This window comes from Abramis brama (assembly GCF_963993115.1).
Source record: "Abramis brama genome assembly, chromosome: 2".
NCBI lineage: Eukaryota > Metazoa > Chordata > Actinopteri > Cypriniformes > Leuciscidae > Abramis > Abramis brama.
Window position 1 is genome coordinate 43,517,275 of NC_139964.1, and position 13,524 is coordinate 43,530,798.

Sequence of the window (13,524 nt, forward strand, 5' to 3'; positions counted from 1 at the left end):
ACCCAGGAACTGGTTCCAAGAGTCCTGGTGGCCATGACAGAAGGTACGGAGGAAACGTCCGATCTCTTGAATCTTCCGTTCTGTCTGCCCGTTCGACTGCGGATGGTAACCAAAGGAGAGGCTAACGGTCACACCTAGGAGTGAGAAGAACGCCTTCCATACCCTGGAGATGAACTGAGGTCCCCTATCAGACACAATGTCTTCTGGAATTCCATAAACTCTGAAGATGTGGTTAAACATCAGCTCGGCAATCTGAATGGCAGTGGGGAGTCCTTTCAGGGGAAGTAGACGACATGATTTGGAGAATCTGTCGATGATTACTAGGATGCAGATACAGTTATCAGAAGCAGGTAAGTCCGTTATGAAATCAACTCCTAGGTGTGACCAGGGTCAGTTGGGAACGGGCAGAGGATGTAGTTTGCCAGATGGAAGATGGCGAGGGCTCTTCGAGATGGCGCAATCCTTGCAACCTCTCACGTACCTTGTGACGTCCGCTGCCATGTTAGGCCACCAGAAGCGTTCTTTCAGCAGCGAGAGGGTCTCATTGACCCCCGGGTGGCCAGTGCCCAGTGACGTGTGAGAAGTGTGGATGAGAGGGATGCGCCGAGTCCGGGAAATATAGGTCAATCCTGGTGGGCAACCCGGCGGAGTGTTGGCGGAGACATTGGAGGAGGGCAAGGTTTCCTCAGACCAGGTGATGGGACTTACAAACAGTCTTTCAGGCAGGATAGGTTCAGACTCTTCCGTAATCTCTTCTGGACTATGGAGACGGGATAAGGCGTCCGCCTTGACATTCTTGGAACCAGGGACGTAGGAGATGGTAAAGTTGAACCGGGTAAAGAACAGTGCCCATCTTGCTTGTCGTGGATTTAATCTCTTGGCGTCTCTGAGATACTGTAGATTCTTATGATCCGTCAACACCACGAATGGATGTTGTGCACCCTCCAACCAATGTCTCCACTCCTCAAGAGCCAGCTTGACGGCTAACAGCTCTCTGTTGCCGATGTCGTAATTGACCTCCGAGTTGAGTTTGCGGGAGAAGAAGGCGCATGGATGAAGTCTACTTGGAGTCCCCTGCTGCTGCGATAGAATCGCTCCCACTCCTGTGGTTGAAGCATCGACTTCCACGATGAAGGGCTTTTCTGGATCTGTATGGATCAAGAGAGGAGCGGAAGTGAAGGCTTTCTTGAGGGACTCAAAGGCGTGGGTGGCAGTAGGTGTCCAGGACAGAGACTTGGGCTTGTTGCGTAGGAGGTGAGTTAGTGGACTGGAGATGGTACTGTAGTTCTGGATGAAACGGCGGTAGAAATTGGAGAATCCGAGGAATCGTTGAAGTTCTTTGATGGTGGTAGGTATGAGCCAACTGCGAATGGCCTCCACCTTCCCCTCGTCCATCTGAATGCCACTGTTATCGATGTTATATCCAAGGAACTGCACTGAGGGTTGGTGGAAGGAACACTTCTCGGCCTTCAAGAACAGCTGGAAATCCCTCAGGCGTTTCAGGACCTCCGCAACGTGGTGGCGATGTTCAGCCATACTCCGGGAGTAAATCAGGATATCATCGATGTAGACCAGAACTGACTTGTGGAGGAACTCCCGGAGTACTTCATGGATGAAGTCCTGGAACACGGAGGGGGCGTTGGCCAATCCATAAGGCATGACGAGATACTCATAGTGTCCAGTAGGGGTCACAAAGGCCGTCTTCCATTGGCCCCCCTCACGTATCCGGATGAGGTTGTATGCGCTGCGGAGGTCCAACTTGGAGAAAACAGTGACACCTCGGAGATGTTCCAGTGCAGCGGGGACGAGAGGAAGGGGATAGTGGAACTTGACGGTGATACGGTTGAGTGCGCGGTAATCAATACAGGGCCGCAAGCCTCCATCCTTCTTTGCCACAAAAAAGAAACTGGAAGCAGCAGGGGACGTAGACGGACGGATGTAACCTTGCTCCAGTGCCTCCTTGATGTATTCCTCCATGGCCTTCTCCTCCGGCAGTGACAGAGGGTAAATCTTACCTCGGGCACTGGCTCACCCTGAAGCAGATCGATGGCACAGTCCCATGGCCTATGTGGAGGCAGCTTGGAGGCTCGCTGGGGACAGAAGACATCACTGAAGTGGGCATAACAAGGAGGGATATCCACGGAACGTTTCTCCACGGGGCTTTCGATGGAAGTAGAGCAAAGGGGTAACCTCTTGGAACGTGGAATCGGAAGTGCAGGAAAACAGCTCGGGAAACAGCAGCTGCCCCACTTCAGGATCTCTCCTGTCCTCCAGGAGATGATGGGGTTGTGCTGTTCTAACCAAGGATGCCCTAGAATCACATCAGCGGTGGATTCCTCCAGAACCAGTAGATGTTGTTGTTCCACATGTAAAGCTCCCACTTGAAGTTGTACGGGTCCAGCACTGAAACTCACCCGTTTCCGACTGAGAGGTTTGCCAGTTACCGAGTTGACCTGGTAAACGGATTTCGTGGCTGTGGATTTGAGCTTGAGCTGACGGCAGAGGGCGCCGGAGATGAAATTGCCTGCAGAGCCTGAGTCGAGTAGAGCGCGGACTGGAATGTCAAAATCAGCAGTAATTAGTTCTACTAAAGTAGTGAGAGGCTTCATCTTTTCGATAGAAGGGACTATAGCACTTACCACGGGACGAGGAGGACGAGTTGGACATTTTGAGATGTAATGTTCAGAGGAACCACAGTATAGGCATAGATGCTGTGTCATTCGTCTCAGACGTTCAGTGCGTGATAACCGTGCACTATCCAGCTGCATAGGCTCGTGGACTGGTTCTGGAGGGCTGATGGACTCAGGTCGACGGAGGAATGGAAGAGCGAATGGCTGGTCTGGGTGCTCCTCGAGACACGACTGCATACGAGTGGCGAAGCGTGTGGAGAGTTGGATGAAGCGTTCAAGCCCGATGGAATCCTCGTATGCAGCGAGATGCAACCGCACTCGAGGATTTAACCCTTGACGATATGTGGTGATCAGGGCTTGTTCATTCCACCCGCTAGCAGCAGCTAATGTATGAAATTGTAAGGCATAGTCACTCACAGACATAGTATTCTGCTTCAACTGATACAGTCGTTCACCAATCGATGAATCCCAGGTGGGCGTTCCGAAAACCTCTCTGAAGTGAGTGAAGAAACTGGAAATCGACTGAACAATGTCACTCTTCTGTGACCAGAGTGATTCAGCCCAACGGAGCGCTTTACCATTCATCTGTGAAATTACAAACTTTTGAGATGTCAGTTGGATATAAATGCGGTTGCATCTCCCAGACTAGCGAACATTGCAAGATGAATCCGTTGCAATCCTCCGCCGATCCTGAGAAGGGCGCTGGTCGGGCCATGGGACTGGCAATTACCGGTGGTGAAGAAGTGACAATGTTTGCGGAAGTGGATGCAAGTGGAGGTGCTGGTGGAATCGGGGGAAGTGCTTGACGAAGATCATCCACGATGTCATCAAAAGGATCCGAAGTGCTCATGCTGGTGTGCGTTGTTTTGGTCCGGTATTCTGTTACAACACAGAAGGGGCAGACACATGGATAAGGTAATGAGAGTTTATTGATAACAACCAGATGAGTGATCGGAGTGCAGATGAAGGTGAGTAGATCAGAATATAGTCCCAATGATGATGACTTGAATGATTCAGTTAGCCTTTCTTGCAGATGGAGAGCGGAGAGAGATTACCGGAACCGGAGGAGACACTGGAGAACACAGGAGACGAAGACCCACGAGGAAGACTGGGAGACTGGGAGAGGAAGCCACGGAACAGGTAAGCAGTATGAGGAGTCCTGGAGGTAAGCATACAGAGTAGCGTCTAGATGCAAACGATACCGGACAATGAGTGAGAGTGAGAGCGGGGTTTAAGTGCTGGAGGTGAATGATGAACTGATGATGTGCAGGTGTGTGTGATCAGTATTCGGGAGAGGAGGTGCGCCGTGATTGAGTGAGGGTGGAGTCTGGCGTGATTGTAACAGACAAGGGATAAGCCATTATTTAAAACTGGAATTTCTCTGGATTTACAAATCCTTGGGAACTTTTGGTGAACTTAATGTAAGTGCACAACTGCATGAAATATATCACACTGTGCAAGTGTTTTTTTAATATTTTATTTAAAAAATCTTTCATATTGTAACTTTAATGTTCCACACAGGACACACAAAATACAAACCTTAAAAAAAAATGTTTTCATAAAAACATTTTTTTTTTATTTGCCAAAAATGGCAGACAGCAGGAAAGTAACACCTCTTGCTTAACATTAAGCCAATTTTGTTTATATAGCTCAATATCCCTAATCACAATCCAAACAACATCCATCCATTTTGGTTGAGCAAAATAAATAATTTTCATTTTCAAATAAATCATTAGTATTAAAGTATGACATTATTATGAAAAAAATCTTTGACCTTAATTTCTTAACTTCTGTCAGGAAATCTTATGCATCCACAGGGAGAATAAAAAGTATTCTGTACACTGGAGAAATACTTATGGATTTGCTTACTTAAAATTTATTTAGAGAGAAGTATTATTTTTCATGACAGAATTTTTTTTTTTATTTTATGCACTGCATTATTCAAAGCAATGAAATAACATGACCATCTGTAAAAAAAAAAAAAAAAAAAAGTGCACAAAGTTTAAAAACAAACGTTTATGAATCAAATATAATTTCGTGCATAACCAATTATGAATAAAATGCATCAGGTATAGTAGGCAGCATAGTTTAATACAAAGACTTGAAGTGCCGTACTTTTTGCGGATAAAGACATGAGCTGCAGAGAATTTTTAACTTTACATCTTTCTAAACATGCGGCTCTCTTGTGCGAGACATGAGTGCAACGATCAAAGATGTCCGTCTAGTTCAGTGGTTCTCAACCTTTTTTGGGCCAGTGCCCCTTATCCAATATCCAGGTCCTTGAACGCCCCCCACCCTAAAACTAACGAGCGAGCAGGAACGAGTGAGAGTTAACAGATGAAATAAGTGCAAAATTGTCATTTATTAATACAATTGAACTATACTCCACAGTGATTAATCCAAAAAACAAGCTATAAACTGCACTGGCATATACCAGTGTTTCTCACAGGATTTTTGGTAAATATGTGGTCGGTGGACTTCGGGCCTTCTAGGGGGGTTCGGGGGCAAGTTAACAATAATGCCTGACCAGTAAATTACTTGGTGAACAAAGAAAACATTTTGGCATTAGGGATTGGAATTACCTAAAAATGTAAAAGTTTTACCTTATAAATAGAATTTTGTTTTTAAAATTTGTTGCCGGAGTGAATGGTAACATGATTTATTGAAAATATTTGAAAAAATATAAGTGTTTATAAGTGTCAATACTTTTTGGCTTGTCAACTTTCCATTCCTCTGCTGAGTGATTCTTGTCAGCGCTGGATTCTAGTCAGTGCTTGAACGCTGGTCTATGACTGGAAAAATAATAAGAATCGTTGCAAAAGTAACGATACATAGCTTAGGCTAGGCTAGCCTACATGTCGCATTAAACTGGAAGATTTTAGAATGTTAGGCATTCTAAACTTTTGAATAAGAAATAATATCAAGTCATCAAAATACAACTCGTCAAAGCTCTGCGAATCACAACAAGCGTATCGGTGAGATGAGAACACTCGTTTAAACAGCATACACACACACGAACTTGACTGCACATCATATTTTTGACATTATTGATACTGCTTTCAATTGTAACGCAATAGAAATGAACAAAAAACCTGCCTAGTGCCTAGTGCCTACCTACAACAACACTGACGGTGGACTTGCGGTCAGTAGAGCGGCTGCGGCATTTAACACGTAAATACTGGACATTAGCACCACCTACTGGTTTGGTGCTCTTGCTCAAACACACAGAACCTAATTAGATTAAGCTTGGAAAAAGCAGTTCAAAAAATTATAAAATAATTATGTATGCTATTTATTTATGTTCATTGTCCATTTTTAATTCATTGTCCACACGTTAATTGCGCGTTAACGCGTAACTACGTGTTTACACAACAGTTTCACACGTTTTGGCCCTTTTGGCCTTCCATAGGGAGGAGCTGCAAACGGAGACGTTAAGTCGGACACTTTCTGGTTCCCGTAGTGACCACTCACGTGGTGTTTGCATACTTTACCACAGCTGAAGTGAAATAAATGCAATATTTGCCTAATAATACACAGATGTTTCAGAGACATTTTCATTCAATACTTTATGTAGGCTACTGCTTCACACAGCGTCTGTTTGAACAAGAATAAAGTTCAACATAGCTAGCCTACTATCAATGAAGTGGAGTCTACGTTTTTAATCAGATTTAATTTGATAAACATGACACAATATAACATCACAAAGACATGAAAAGAGTGTTTACTGTTATAAAAAACTGATGAACTTTAGAGGAACTAAAGGTGTATGATTAAACACGAAACACACGTGATCGTTGTCATGCGGTGAATTCGGCCAACGGTGGAACAGCTGTGTCGTCATCAGCCCTCGTGCAGCCCAGTGCAGCTGCTCTTGAGAAGCTGCACTGGCTGAGTTCTCTGGCTACTCTCGAATCGCTCTCGCGGTACTTTGATGGCACACGTCACAGTCACGTGGCGTCGGCGCTGTATCAAGTCGGACAAAATTTCTAACCGGCATGCACTGCTTCAAGTCAGCCGCCGATCGGTCTGCGCAGAGCTGCATGAAGTCGAACAAGCCTATTTTCTTTCACGCGCACAATAGACGCGCGTGCACACACAATATGACATCACACTCTGCACATATGTTTTACAACATAATTGAACATATACGTAGTCCTAACACTTTTTAAATAGCCCACTTAAATTGTTTATTACAAATAAATTACTAAATGCTTAAAATGAATAAAAGTAAAATGAACAAAAATTTGCGTTATATATTTAAACTCGTGAACGCCCCCCATTAACACCTCAACGCCCCCCTTTCAAAAATCTTGCTTCCAACGCCCCCGTTGAGAACCACTAGTCTAGTTCAAGTCCGCGTGAACCGGAAGTTGCAAACGATTTTTCTCCAGGGTTGTGACGTATTTCCCAGTGAAAAGGAATATTGAACAGAGGGCAGGGTTTTACTCTAGCATTCCTCCTCTCCATCTCTCGCTCATAGCAGACTGGTTTGAGGGGAGTGGTTAAGCGTTTCCCAACCCAAGCCGTCAAACCTAAATCATCAGAGAAGGAACGCCATTCCAGACCGGAAGTAACTTTGATTAAAGATTACAACGGCAAACAATTTTTTTCTATGTTTTAACTTGCACGGATTAATTTTTCACCACAAGACTAGTAATATGCCCTAACAAAGTAAATAGGGTCAATTGTGATTTCAGTTGGACTTTCATGTTTACCTAGAAAACGATGGAAAAGCAGTGCAGAAAATGCGTTCCCTTTCGTGGTCACTCCGAGTTACGTCGGATGACGACGAATGGGGTTTCGCTTAGAAAGCCTCTTACCTTCGAGTATACAAAACGAGCCAATGGCAAGAAAATGCCATGGGTCTGCGGAATTTGCATAGTGTAAGTCCGCCCCACGTTGTGGGTATATAAGGAAGTACGCTGGCAACATGCAGATATGTTTTCGCTTCGGAGCCACTACAAGCCACAAGCCAAGCATTCACTACAAGCCATTCTGAATCATCTTCACTCTACGAGACGAGCGGCTCTTCAGTGTGTTGGTGTGACGGGAGCGGTACATGATCTGTACCGAAATGTGTGTTGGTGTGATCTGTGCAGTGATCTGCCGACAGTGTGTGTGTTTCTCCCTGGGCGCCTCAGCCCTCTGCTGAGCTTTTTCCTCTCTCTAAAAGAGCTGCACGCAGCACGTCTTTTTCAAGACGGCTCGCCCGTGTATTTACTGGATGTGGGCGCGTGATTCATCTGCCTAACGGTCACGAGCGCTGTTTCGCGTGTTGGGCTTAATCATGCTCGGCAGCGCTCGTGGATGAGTCATGTTTTCATTGCGGGAACATGACCATCGCGATGTTTATAGATCGAGACTCAATGATCCTTGTGTGAGAGTCCCCTCTGCCACACCCCAATCTATCTCTTCCTCGAGAGGGGATACTTTGGCTGGTGGCCAGGGTGATCTGAGTGTTGGTGTGGCATAATTCCAACGAGCTTTCCTCGGGCCACGCCCCCCTCCACATCGCAAACCGTGGAGCTTCCGTGTGTGCCTGGTTCCTCTCGGGGACCCAGTGTTTTCATTCGGGGCTCCAGCAGATGGTGTCATGTCACTCACAGCATCACAAGGCGGGCTTGATTCCTCTGGAAATGAGGATTCGACTGCGTTGCCTCCCTCGGGAGTGTCAGCGTTAGTCGAGTCAGATCCAGAGCTGATGGCCATGCTTTCCCGGGCAGCTGAAAGCATCGGTTGGAGTGGCGCCGCCCTCCCCCCGAGCGCTGTAGGCTTACGATTGGTTCCTGGGCGCGTGTTGCTCTACAGCACTCGCTCCCAGTGCCTTTCTCCTGGACGTGCATCAAGACGCCTCCGGCTCGCGAGGGTCCCCGTGACTTATCGGGGCCTGCGGGCGTCCTCCGCCTTCGCTGCACTCGATCGCGTGGCGATCATGGGCTGTATGTTCTCTGTCACTATCGTGGCACAGGCATGCAGTGCTGTGTGTCGCCTTCGCCTTCGAGGCAGTGCTGACTCGGGAGTTCTGTCAGACCAGGCCACCGTGGAATGCTGGTCCTTCCCTGGCCAACACTGACAGAACGTGGAAACTCGACCACGCCCCCACGCAGGGACGCTATGCCTCCCATGTCCGGGCTGGTCAATCCGCCACGCACGCTACTGACCTCGCTCTGCGGGCGACATCGGTACCTGCGTGTTCCCGGGCCAGGTGATGTCCACAGGTGTGGTCCAGCAATGGGCTCAGCCAGGTTGATGTGAGGGGGTCTGAGAATTCATTTTCTCAGCTCCCCCATGTCCCAGGCTGGGCTCCTCGGCGGTGTGGTTGAGGACTGTACCCTACAGTCTTCGACCCCCCAGAAGCAGACTGAGGCCTTCTGCACCAACGGTCATCCGTCCGTGCGGTCTCCTTAGTTTGCTTCCCGCCGAGGCCGCCTCCCTGCGGCCCCTCCCCTCGAGCCTTCACCGCCCCGAGCAGGAGGAGGATGCAGGAGGGCGGCACTGCCCATCTCTGCCCCTTAGCTGGCCAAACGCCGGTCTAAGCAGCACGAGACGGGCAGCTTGGAGTTAGGGCTCAGTTCGTCTCAGGAGCTGGTAGCAGGGCCACTCCTTCCCCTGGTGGAGGGCCGGGGGAGAATCTCTTGTTTCAAGAACTGATGCCCCTTCCTCCGAGCCCCAAGAGGCTGTGGATGACAGTGCGCGCCGCTCACGAGCCTCGCCACTCTCATCCCCCTCTGTCGCCAGACCCCTGCAAGAGCACGTCCCCGTGGGACGCTGGTCCTCCTCTGGCCTCCTCTGGCAGGACGCGGCTAACGACCGTGCCCCCGCATCTGTGGTTCGTGTGACCCTGCTGGTACAGTTCTGGGAGCCTGGCTAGAGCTTCCCAGGCTGTCCTGCTGGGTCGCGAGAACCATCAGGCTCGGCTACGCGATTCAGTTCGCGCGGTCTCCTCCCCGCTTCAGGGGAGTCCGCTTCACTATGGTCGGTGGCAATGCCCCTGTCATGAGAGCGGAGGTCGCCACCCTACTGGCAAAGGGTGCGATCGAGACTGTCCCTCCAGCCGAAATGAAGTCCGGCTTCTACAGCCCCTACTTCATTGTACCGAAAGAATCCGGTGGGTTACGGCCAATCCTCGACCTGCGTGTCTTGAACCGCTCCCTTCACAGGCTGCCGTTCAAGATGCTCAGGATGCAGGATTGGTTTGCAGCGATTGACCTGAAGGACACCTACTTCCATGTCTCCATTTTACCTCGACACAGACCGTTTCTTCGGTTTGCTTTCGAGGGGCGGGCATACCAGTACGCGGTTCTCCCATTCGGGCTAGCCCTGTCTCCTCGCGTTTTCACAAAAGTCGTCGAGGCAGCCCTTGTTCCCCTCCGGGAACACGGGGTTCGCATCCTGAACTATCTCGACGACTGCCTGATCCTAGCTCACTCTCGAGACCAGGTTTGCGAACACAGGGACCTAGTGCTCCGGCACCTAGCTCACCTAGGTCAACTGGGAGAAGAGCAAACTCTGCCCCGTGCAGAGGATCTCTTTTCTCGGTATGGAAATCGACTCGATCGCGCAGTCTGAGCTGACTTGCCTTCGTCTATTCGAGGGCAAGAGTGCGGTTCCACTGAAACTATTTCAGAGGCTCCTGGGGCACATGGCATCCGCAGCCCTCGAACAGTAACGCCGCTTGGATTGCTTCATATGAGACCGCTTCAGCTTTGGCTTCGCGATCGAGTCCCAAGGTAGGCATGGCAACACGGCACGCTCCAAGTCCCAGTGACTCCGGCCTGCCGTCAGACCTTCACCCCGTGGACGAACCTCAGTTTTCTATGGGCCGGAGTGCCCTTAGAACGAGTTTCCCGGCATGTTGTTGTATCTGTCCAGTACGCGCCCTCCATGCTTACGTAGACAGAACGCAGTGTTTCAGGACCTCAGACCAGCTCTTTTTCTGTTATGGTGGGAAGCTGAAGGGAAAGGCTCTCTCCAAGCAAAGGTTGTCTCACTGGATATTGGACGCCATTGCTTTGGCATACCAGCAGCAAGGTCGACCGTGCCCCCTTGGTGTGACGGCCCACTCCACTCGGAGTGTGGCATCCTCTTGGGCTCTAGCGCATGGCGCCTCGCTAACAGACATTTGTAGAGCTGCAGACTGGGCGACACCTAACACATTCGCGAGATTCTATAATCTCCGAGTGGAGCCAGTTTCTTCTCATGTACTCGCTTCAACTAGCCGGTACTAGATTCTGCTCAGGTGTCTTCGCTTGCTCGCCATTCCTCTCCACGGACGGGATACGTGCGATATTTCCTCAGGTGAGCCTAATAAGCCCTGAGTCTCCTCCAGCACTGTCGACGTCAACGCCAGAGTTATGCCACCGGCAGCTTTCACGCTTGGCTAGGTGCCTCCATGTGCATGGTTCCCCCTCTGGGCAACCCCCACATGTGTATTTCCACTGTAAGCCTCTCTGAGCATGTGTCTTTCCCTCGGCAAGCCACCTTGCCACCCCTGGGGTTGAAATATTCCACCTGCGGCTGGACACCCCAGTGATACTCCATATGCAGCCCCTCGGGGTCATATGTGTATTCCAAGTCCCCCCCCCCCCCTTTTGGGCTGGGCATAATTGCATATTTCCACTGAGATATGCTTCCCAGTGTACCTTGGTATTCCTGTGTTAAGTAGGACTCCTTCGTCCGTGCTAGTCTCACGACAGGGAGCTCAGACTTACGCAGGGCACTGGAAGACAGCCGAGGTGGCGTGATTAGACTGGGGACCCCATTCGTCGTCATCCGACGTAACTCGGAGTGACCATGAAAGGGAACGTCTCGGTTACATATGTAACCCTCGTTCCCTGAGTAGGGAACGGAGACGTTACGTCTCCCTGCCACTTCGGCTGGAACGCTGGAACGCCGGAGTTCAGTCTCGGCTCCTCAGCGAAGAAACATATCTGCATGTTGCCAGCATACTTCCTTATATACCTACGATGTGGGGCGGACTTACGCTATGCAAATTTTGCAGACCCATGGCATTTTCTTGCCATTGGCTCGTTTTGTATACTCGAAGGTGAGAGGCTTTCTGAGCGAAACCCCATTCGTCGTCATCCGACGTAACGTCTCCGTTCCCTACTCAGGGAACGAGGGTTACATACGTAACCGAGACGTTCTGTGTGAACATTTAGCTTCTCTATTTCTGCAATGTTTAGAATGAACAAAGCAGCAGCGCCACATTGTTGGTTAAACCAGATGGTCTTATTATTGGGAGATACGAGGATCTGAGGTTAAGGTCTCTGGTTGTCAGATGACAGTCAAAATTACATCTGACAAATGTGAATGCAAGAACTCGCTTTGTTGTTGCTGCTAGAACACAACAGAGATATTCAGCTCAGAGAAGAAAGTATGTGCATAATTTTCTAGTATCTGTGTGCCGCATTTTGATTAATAATCATTGATCATTACTGCACTTACAGTGTGAGTAAATAATTTTAATTTTTTTTTTATTATTTTCTGAATTTTCATTTTTGGGTGAACTATCCCTTTAAGTAAACTCCCATATCACTGAACAAAACAACACAGTTGTAATGAAGGTTAAGGAAAACCAATCAAACATCTTCAAACCACATACTACATGGATGAACTGACTGAACAATGCTAGGGGTGAAAATAAGTTTGTATTTTGATGAAATGTTTACATAATGGTAGCCTGTCAATTATTCAAGGAGACTCACCATGCAGGTTCTGAAAAACTGAGGACACACAGGAAGGCCAAGAAGAACAGTGCTGTGTAATTCCTATAAAAAAGTGTATACCGTTGATTGTGAAGCTACCTGAACAAGCATGATTTTGAACATTTCAATTAAAATATATACACAAATAATGTGGTGTTCACATCTTTAATACAATCAGAATAGTAAAATACCAAAAACGAAATATCAAAAAGTCTGAATATCATAATAGCAAAAACAAAGTGGATTACTTTCAGCGATAATCAATGTTAAATATTTTAAAAGTCTTTACCATTCATTGATGTGGCTCTGTTGAAAGGCTTCTCCCTAAAAGTAAAAGGAAAGACATCAAGAACACAGTGAAACTGTATTTCCACAGTGGGTCATTTCATCAAGTAATAAAATTATTATTATAATTATTATTATTTTAAAGATCTGGTCAATATTGCTCCAAAGATCATTAAGACATGTCATTAAAAATGTGAAGTATTTAACTATACATTTCATGAGGAAAATTAACTTTAAAAACTTAGTAAACATGATTCATAACTTTAAAGCAATGCAGTCTTTTAAATGACAAAGCAAGTATATAGGCATTAAATAAACTAATTTCATCCTTTGACAAATATAGCTAATTTAAATAGAATTAATTTTTTTTGAGTGATATGCAGAGTTGCATAGTTTGCATACGGACAGAAAATGAATGCTTTGTAAGTGATAGACAACAACTTTGGTTTAACCTTGGTTTAATCAATCTTGTTTTTGGTAATTGTCACTATATGACTAGTCAATCAAACCGGCAGTCTGCGCTGCCACCGTGTGGTCATCAAGCCACAGTAGAGTAGAATAGAATCTGTAGGCCCAACACAATTTCCAAATGAAGAATTTTAAAGGTAAATGCATAGACTGTAAAAATGTTGGACTTCATACTATTTTCTTCGAGAGAGGGACAGTGATCCAGTGTTTCATCACGCTTATTTCACATCTCATTAAATAATATGCATATAGTGGAAATAAATACAGATGACATGATACTATACTACTAAGGATAAATAAACAAACAAACAAATAAATAAATATATTTTTTGTCTTATTATGATGTGCCTAAATAAAATTATTGGGCAGAAATTAAAGAAAAAAATGTTTGCATTTTTGTTGGTTTGCGCTATGTTTCTATTTGGTACATTATT